Below are 6,000 nucleotides of genomic sequence, written 5' to 3'. Positions count from 1 at the left end.
ATGAGTCGCAGGATATTAGGATCCTTTTATTTTGATGATGATGACTAAGCTTCCATCCATAGCAGGATCTCCTACTCCGCGACTTTAGCGTCGCGGAGGCCAACTAGCGCTCACTACAGCACCATGTTGGGCCGACCAACGAACACATAGAGTGACGAACTTATAGTGCGAAAAACCCGCAAAAAAGTGGCTCTTTCCAGGATTCAAACTCGCGCCATTGCATTCTTGTACGAGTTTGGATAAGCACTAGAGCCAATAGACACTAGTGAATAATGATAATAGTGCCAAAAACATAAGAACAACTGTGGTCGTGCTACTTATTGCACAGTACCATCTATTGTGTGACTTAGATTTTTAAATTATTTAAAAAAACATGTATTTGAAAAAGTTCATCGATTCATGATTTTGAAAAATGTTCATAATTTTTTAAGACAAGTTCACAAACTTGGAAAAAGTTCTTCAATTTTGAAAAAAGGTCATCGGTTTTGAAAAAATATCATCAGTTTGAAAAAAGTTCATGAAAAAATTCATCAATTTTGAAAACAAGTGCACAAAAAGTGTAAAAAAATTCATAGATTTTGAATAAAGTTCATAGATTTTAAAAAAGTTCATGAATTTTTAAAAAGTTTATGCATTTCAAAAAAGTACTTGGATTTAGAAAAAGTTCATGAATTAGAAAAAAGTTCAAAAATTTGAAAAACTTCATATTCTAAAAACTCATAAAATTTAAAAAAATTCAGAAATTTGAAATTACATCTTAAAAAAGAATGCAAATACAAAATGAAAAAGGAAAAAGAAAATGGGAAAGGGAAAGGGAAAAAAGAAAAACCAGCCAAATAAACACATAGTACTAGGAGGAGGAAAAACTGGTTGTAAGCTAAAAGAAGCATCCCAATACCAGAAAAAAAAAGGCAACCCGGGAGCCAGCTTCCTAGGTCGAGCCTCGGTGCGCATGTATCGCTTTTTTGTGGGTCGGCCCACATGTAAGCTGTTAAGTGGGTGGGTGGGTGGGGGGGGGGGGTGTTTGCCATGTACCATTATGCCTATAACAGGCACGAAATAGGAAATACCATCTGTAGCGTACCATTCCCATTTAGTTTTTCTCTTGTTATGGGCCGCACCGTTAGAACTCCGTCGGCCCGTCGACCGAGAGAAAACAACACAAAGTTCAAAAGGAAGTGCGAGAGCTATGTTTGCCTACAACCAGAAAGAAGGAGCTCTCGCCTGAAGCGTCCAAACTAACGACCAGCACCATTAGCGCATACTTAAGTGAAGTAGAAAAGAGAAAAAGAAAGCAGACAAGGATCGATCCCTGGTCTCCTGGATGCTATGTTATGCTGCATACCTCAGTTTCAAGTTCTTGTTAAACTCGTAGGGCGCGACCAACTTGAGGGAGAAAAGAGATGGTTTTTCCACTGGTTATTCAGGTTTTTTGTTTTTGTTTTTCCATTGATTTTCTTCGTTTCTTTCTTTGTTTTCACTGAGTTTTTTCTTTCATTTTTCTTGTTTTTCTTTGTTACTATCTCGATTTTTACTGGATTTTTCCTTTTTTTTCTTTTTTGTTTCTTTCTTTATTTTCATCAGTTTTCTCTTAGTTTTCACTATTTTTTGTACTCATTTTTCTCTATATCTAATACATTTTCTAATACACGTTTAACATTTTTCAAATACAAGATTAACAATTTTGTAAGACATGGTCATCATTTTTTCCAAACACGTTTAACATTTTTGAAATATTTGATTAGCATTTTTCAAATACAAGATTAAATTTTTAAATACATTGTCAATATTTTTGTGTACACATTCAACATTTTTCAAAAGCTTGATTAACATTTCAGTACCAGTTTAACATTTTTAACTTACATGACCTACATTTTTTATATGCACATTTACCATTTTCAAATGTTTTATTAAATTTTTTCAAATACAAGTTTAACAAAATTTTCATGGATCGTCAATATTTTTTCTATACACATTTCACATTTTTCAAATACTTGATAAATTTTTTAAAATTCTTGTTTAATTTTTTTAAATGTATGGATCAGCATTTTTTAAATACATGTTCAATTTTTTTTCACACACGTTGAATATTTTTTTATACATTTTCGTATACATGAGAATTTTTTCCTACACACATTTAACATTTTTCAAATGCTTGGTTAATATTTTAAAAAGATTTATGTAAAGTATTTTTGGTATTATATTTATTGAAAATTTTGGAAATATAGGAAGGAAAAACAAAAACGTGAAAAGGCAAAAAAAACAAGGTTGTGGCCTCCCGCACGTCTCGGCCGGCCCAACTAGCGCTCTGCTTGACGCGAGGCACACAATGCTTCCCCTCGGCCTCGCTAAAAGAGAGGTATAGCCGTGCCCAAAAGGCATAGTTTAAAGAACCAGAACAGACCGGCAGTCCGGTTGGAAAACCAGAATCAGCCGGTCTTTTAAGCTAAAAGGACCGTTCATGCAATGGACAAAGGAAAACCGAATGAATTGGGCTAAACCAGTCGCTTTTATATATTAAAACCAGACTAGAAAAATAGGGTGCACATAACCTCCCGGTTTCAAGCGAGCGTGCAAAGCCACTAGTGCTCACGGTGCTTCGTGACTAGAAGGCAGCGAGGACTATAAGAACTAGCAACAAAAGCAACTTTGTTAAAAGGAAGCAACAAATTCCAAAAATTTGAATATTATTTAAAAAATGTAAAGAATATTTAAGAAATGTGAATTTTAAAAACACACTAAACTGGATTTAGTAAATGGTAAAAAATTATAAAATACACACTGAACATTTTTAATATACATTGATTTTGTTTTTCAAATGCACATTGAACAAATTTCAATACACGATGAGCATTTTTTTGAAATTGCGAACAAATTGAATTTCAAACAGTTTTTTTGAATTGCGAACAAAATTTTAAATATGTCAACAAAATACTAAAACATGAAATAAATGTATTCTTTTTATTTCGAATTCTGAACAAATTTAAAAAGTGAACAAAATTTGAAAACGTGAACAATTTTTTAATTCCAAACTTTTTATTGAATTGTTATTTTTTTAAGTGAACAAAATTTGAAAAATGAACAGTATTTGAAACCTTTAGAAAACATTAAAAAATGTGAATAGCAATTGGAAATTTAGAACATATTTAGAATCCATGAATTTTTGGTGAAATCATAAATAGAATTTGAAATTTCAAACATTTTTAAAGTGAGAAAAAAAACCAAAAGAATTATAACAAACAGGATAAAAAAACAGAAACAGAAAAAAGAAAATGAAAGAAAAGAAAAGGGAAACAAAAAACAAAAAAGGAAAACCAAAAAAAGCACATATCCGGTTGAGGGAACTTCTGGAAGGTTCCCAAAATTGGTTTTGCGTCGTACTGATTCAACGCTTCAGATGGGCCAGCCTGGCGAACCAACCTGTAGTTCGATGGTTAGAAGGTCAGTGGTATGCCCAACCTAATCCTGGTGCTCGCATTTATTCTGAATTTATTTCAGAATTTTAAATGGTACACTTTTAGTGGGAAGAGACGTTTCCGTCGACTACGAGACACCTATGATGACTTCGTAAAATCTCAAGATAATATCCCGATCCAGTCTTTCGGAGGTGCTCATTAGGATAGAATGTGTGTGTGCGTCATAGGGTAAGTGTATGCGCGTATATATGAGCGCTTACGTCTGTACTATGTTTAAAATAAAAAGATGGGTAGACCTGTGTCGCGCCCCTCGCTCGCACGCTTCATTGGATGCACACGGGCGTCAAATAGGGTCTGCCGCACGCAACAGGATTCGATAAATCCAGCCCAATAAGAAACTTGTCAAGACCACGTTGACGTCAAATTGAACATACACAACTCCTTTGAACTGTTTACCTGCTATATTAATATAAAAATTGTTTTATTATATGCCCTAAAAAACCAGCAATTGAACCAACAAAAAAGGCGGTCCGATTGGTAAAAATCTGAATCGACAATCTCACATGTTCGGTCTTTTAAAAGGACGAGCGTGGGCGGACAGCGTAAGATAGTGAAGACACTATTGTCAATCAGGTGACATGTGTAGTCGACAGTGACATGATACGCCTTGGGCACCGTAAGCATTTTTTTTCAAGAGTACACGAATGGGTACTATATTTTTATAGAAGGTGGAATTTCAAATACAAGAGGACTAGTTTGTTGCGAACAACGAGTACAGTAAATTTTACACCAGGGCTAGTCCGAAGACAGCTACCATTGACAACACAATTAGAAAGCAAAAATAGCTTGTCTAAGACAGAGCAACATCACCGCGTCTCGATCAACACCGCTCACCTTTGAAGACAACACCAACTCCGACTGAACTTCTCTTATCGACGCACCATCCATCTTTGATGCCTAACAGGAGGTGACATGTAGATGTCAAAACTTGGTCGGTCCACTAATGCCACTGTCTCGGACTCACCGGTGATGACGTACATTGCATCATTGAAGATCATCTTAAACAGCGGCAAGCACCGGTAGCAGCCCAACATGGAACCTCAAGACCGTGACTTCAAGCACAATGCTTCCAACAAAAAAGCGATGTTAAAACACCGTCATCATACCGATTCAACTCCGAACATAGGCTTTCACCCCAAATCAGCTGCCAATCATGAGAGCGGGTGAGGGAGATGCCGGCACACCTTGGCGACGCCTTCAAGGAGGAGAACAACACCACAGGCGTCGTCGGCGCCAGCACTGACCTAGTACGAGCAGGAATTTTTTCTGAGTCGCCACACACCTCCATCCCTTCTCACCGGATTAGGGTCACACTGTCCAAGTTGACCACTCCGCCGCCGCCGCAACACTTCGACAGCATAGTCGAGATGCCGAGGTCCACCCAAGACATGCACGATCGGGAGCACACAGCCCAACCACAAGAACCACCACGGCTGAGAACTCGCACGTAAGCATTTGATTCGCCTGAAAGAATAACTTGAGAGGTTCATTCAAAGCGTGTGGCCAAAACCGTAGCAACGAATCCAGGTAAACCAAGAAAGCAAGCAACGTACTACTAGTATACTATCAAAGAACACTCGCGTAAGTCGGCGATCGATTACGATCAGAGTCAGATAGACAGACACAATCGATCGGCAAAACTCAAGCCACACGTTACCAGCTCAGTAACAGCAGTTCCACACACCTAGTAAACTACTGGCGCCAAGCCAAATCGGCAGCCACAAATCAGTCCGCGCGCGCGAGGTTAGGTCGACGCTGCCCGAGCCCGAGCCCGGTAGCATTCTCGAAGCAAAGTCCCGTAGCTTTCGACGACGGCAACGCGCCTCCACCTGAGCTGACCAAGCCCCTCTACTGGCCTGGCCGACCTTGCAGCAGCGCTCGCTCGCTCCCGGTCAACTCCACTCGCGCCATTGTGCTCTACGCAATAGCTAGCGCCACCGGCTCTCGGCGGAACGAGCCCCGCCCGGGCCCACGCGCGCACGCGCAGGATCCCCGCTTTCCGTAAAGGCGCGGCCGTAGATCTCGTGCGATCTTTATCTGGGCCTGCCGTGGTCCGTGGAGCTCCTTCAGTTCGTGATCGACGCGGAGGCTTTCGCGCCACCACTTGGTAAGTTTGTATGGACGCTGTCAAAGTTCAGGGGCTAGATGAATGGTTGAAATGATCCTGCAACTGCAACCGGTCAATTACAGCCGTGGGGGTATATACCGGCATCGAGAACCAAATTTATGTATATACTCCACCGTTGTGCTAGCTAGTTAAGTAATTATACTAAGTAAAAGATTTGCTACCATGTTTCTCTATGGGTTTTTTAACAGAGTATAGACGTAAGCGCTCATACATACGTGCATATGCTCATCCCTATGAACGCACACCCTATTCCTATGAGCACTTTCGAGAGACTGGGCCGGCATATCATCTTCAGATTTATGAAGTCATCGTAGGCGCCCCGTCATCGACGAAAACGTCTCCTCCTACTGAAGGCATGTCGCCGGAAATCCTGAAATAAATTCAGGAATAATGCGA

Source organism: Triticum urartu, chromosome 1A, assembly GCF_056163025.1.
Source record: "Triticum urartu cultivar PI428250 chromosome 1A, HENAU_Tu73, whole genome shotgun sequence".
NCBI lineage: Eukaryota > Viridiplantae > Streptophyta > Magnoliopsida > Poales > Poaceae > Triticum > Triticum urartu.
The sequence above is the reverse complement of the archived record's forward strand: the minus strand, read 5'-3'. Positions refer to the sequence as shown.